Consider the following 3,771-nt stretch of genomic DNA (forward strand, 5'->3'; position numbering starts at 1 on the left):
GAGGCCAGGGAATGGGTTCAAATATGGTGAGACCCTGTTGACAGTGCGTCTCACCCTCCTGCTCCCTCTCTCATGGGTGCACATGCATCCTCTATCATAAATAAAATGTATTAAAGAAAGCTTTTTAGGGCCAGCAGATGGAGCAGTAACATCACTGGACTCCCACAGGCCAACTGCAGTTTGAGTCCTGAACCCAGAGGCTTGAAATTCATGCCAGGCACATGTATGTGTGTGTGTGTGTGTGTGTGTGTGTGTGTGTGTGTGTGTGCATGCGCAAGAGCACGCATAGCCCAGATGGGAGAAAGGGGGGAGGAGAATGGAGAAGAAGGGATTGCAGCATGGCCATCTCCCACGGGGTGATTTCTCACTTTCCCTCTTCTCTCTCTCTCCCCAGCAGAGGGCATGTGCCCTAAGGCAAAAACCTCTGCCATAAATAAATAAGTAAATAAAAAGCTTTTAAAAAATTTTGCTAGAGGGCGTTTGTGCTCACTGGGAGAAAGAGTTATGGAAAATGAGAAAGCACCACCCCCATAGAGGATGCTCACACCACAATCCCTCCTCCGCCACTTCTCCCTCCTCTCAGGATTTTGGGCACATATGCTCATGCATTCCATGTGTTTTCAAGCTGTTGGGTCTGGGACTTGAACACACAGCCGTGTGGGATCCAGCCGCCTTAACCACTGCACCACTGGCTGGCCCCCAAAACGTTATGAAAGTAAAAAAATGTATAGATAGTGAAGATATAAAATATATCCATTTTCTCTTATAATTTTAGAAGATTATTTGCTGCTTTTCAGCTGGGTGACCTTGCACAAATTACTTGACCTTCAATTTCTCATTTGTTAAATGGCAATTATAATAGTACCCACCTCACTAAGTTGTTGTGAGGATTAATGGGATAATCTGTATAAACTACTTAGTATAGTGCCTGGCACATGGTAGACCAGGTGCTTAGTCGTAGTTGGCAGCTATTCACATAAAAGGGAATGAAGAGTCTCCGTAAATGTTCCCATGGAATGATCTCCAGGAAACATGTGAATAAAGCAAAGTAGGACAGTGTATAGGCTATGCAGCCATATTTAAAAATACATGCACACATCAAAAATTATGAACTATCGAGTTATTTATAGCAATCATACTTTTGCTAGCAGTATTGTCATTCTGTGATTCTTAGGTGTTTATTGTGGTATGGTAAAGCAGTATAATATGTGACCTTGTGTTTCTGTCATTCTCAGTGACAATGAATACCAGAATTCTCAGGGTAGGAGGATCAATTTATTTCCTGGCTAGTTCATGGAAGATGTCTAGAAACCAACCTATAGTCTAGGTGAAGAAGTCTAGGTGACCAACCTTCTAGCAGTGCGCACCCCTAGCCCCCAGACTGTGGTCTCAAGTGACCAATTCCCACTAAAAGGAGCCAGGAGTCTTTGGAGGAGTCGCTGGCTCTGGGTCATGGGCAGGAAATATAAGCGATGAACCTGGGAGATCTTGTCACAGTGGAGAGTAGGGAAGCTTTAAAAGAGGACTGAGGTCATGCCCAAAGGATTCAGGAGAACCCGAGAGTCTACACTGGCCAAAGGTGAGCTGATTTCAGCATCAATAAGGCTAAAAACCACATAGGGTTAAAACACACCAAATACATGTAAAGCTGTGAGTTACAAATATTATTAAAATGAAATGTACTATTTTCTGCAGGAGAAGGCTAGAAGGCCAACTCATTATTTTGAAAACTGGTAAATAAAGAAAAATATCCAAGCATTTATTGTATTTTTGTGTGTGAAATGTGCTACTGGGGATCCAAATAGTAGATGAAGGTGATGGCCTAAAAGAAGCTGATCCCTTTTCTGCCCATCATAAAGGGTCATGGCCAACACCACCGTACCAGAAGCTAGGTTAACAGGAGAAAAATCACAGCAGGGCCAACAGATGGCATGGTGGTTAAGGCACTGGTCTTCCACATGGCTGACCACGGTTCAAGTCCCAGACCTGGTGACTCGAAAATCATTCCGGGTGCCTGTGAGTCCAAAATCCCAGGAAGAGAATGGAGGAGAAAAGATTGCAATGTGGCCATCCCTTGGGAGGTGGTTTCTCACTTTCCCTATCTCTAGTGAACACACATACCCTATGGCACAAACATTAAAAAAAAAAAAAAAGAAAGAAAGAAAGAAAGAAAAGAAAAACATTACAAATTTATGTGATTGTAGTTTTACATGACATGGGAACATTTAGAATGAAGACCCGAAGACACAGGGGAAGCTATCTGAATTTATGCTTAGGTTCCAGGAAGCAGGGGCAGCTGTGTAGAAATAGAATTGGACATAAAGGGTATGAGCTAATGGAAATAGACCAAGCAGGGAAACCTAGTGAGGCCTGTTTGCTCAGACTCTTCTTGGCCTCTTTGCTGTAGCATTTCTTCCTCCCCAGTAATGGGGTAGGACCCTGTGATAGTTAAGTTTGGGTGTCAGTTACATTGAACCTAGTAAAGCATAATTCTGGCTCTGTGAGAGCGTTTCCAGAACAGATTAAGGTGTGAGTCTGAGTGGAGTTGAGGAAGATCTGCCTTTGATGCGTATGGCACCATCCAGTCGGCCAGGGCTGGAGAGGACAAACGTAGGTGACTTGGTCTCTGTTTTGGGGCAGGTTAGACTTCTGCTGCCTTGGATGTCAGGATGCAAGGCTCACCTGCCCGTGAGCTCCAGCATGTCTAAGCAGGTTCTTGGGCTTTGGGCCACAGACTAAGTCACACCAACGGCTTCCCAGTCCCTGAGGCTTAGACTAAGCCAGCTGCTGGCATCCCAGGGTCTCCAGCTTGCAGACAGCCTACTGTGGGACTTCTCAGCCACCGCATTTGTGTGAGTAAATTCTCCTCTCATATGTCTGTATCCATATCTTATTAGTTCTGTCTCTCTTGAGAAGTCTAATACAGACCTCACTGGAATATATAATTTCTTTATGACCAGCTGTTACCCAGTAAAGCCAAGGAGGTGGAGGTTGGAGTAGTATTTTTAGATTTTAAAATTAGCTTCAAGGGAAAAGCGGTTCTGGTTTCTATGACCCATCCGAGGAAGAGATTTTAGTTTCTATGGCTTGCCTTGGGGGGTCGGGGGAATGAGGGGCAGAGACAGGAAAGCAGAAGGTCCAAGGGAAATTTTGTTTCTGTATCTGCTTCTGAGGCCTGTACTTTAGAATATCATTTTCTGAGCCTCAACAAAGGGTATATTCCCTTTATTTAAATGCCGTATAAGAGATGATGGAACTAGACCATCGCCATTTTATTACTCATGTTGAAGAATCTAGGTATTGAGCACAGATACTGTGCCCAATAACAAAAGGCAGGGCAGCCAGACGTGCAGAGCCTCCTGCTGGAAGAACAAACTACCGGTGAAGTACTCTTGGAAGACCATTAAATCTGAATCTAAAGGAACCTCTAGTTCCAACAAGTTGTAGGACTCAAAGGAAAGGGGAGAGGAAACGGTTGGTTGTCACCGTAGCGTTGTAATTAGCGAGAGGAGCCAGATGGTGGCGCCGTGGTACAACGCCATGGCCTGCAAGGCCAACTCACTGTGGGCTGGTGGTCTTGGCATCCTTGCAATACTGGTTCGGTGGGCATGATCAGGGGTGGCTGAGGCTGGGAGTGAACTGTATTAAGATCCTATTTGAGGTGCTGTCTCTCTGCTGCCACGTGCGTGAAAGAAATAAATATATAAACTTAAAAAAAAAAGGAAAGGAGTTGTTACCAGCAGAATCCAGACTGGGAAATTCTTTAGGCCA

This window comes from Tupaia chinensis, unplaced genomic scaffold, assembly GCF_000334495.1.
Source record: "Tupaia chinensis unplaced genomic scaffold, TupChi_1.0 Scaffold145484_1, whole genome shotgun sequence".
Lineage (NCBI taxonomy): Eukaryota > Metazoa > Chordata > Mammalia > Scandentia > Tupaiidae > Tupaia > Tupaia belangeri.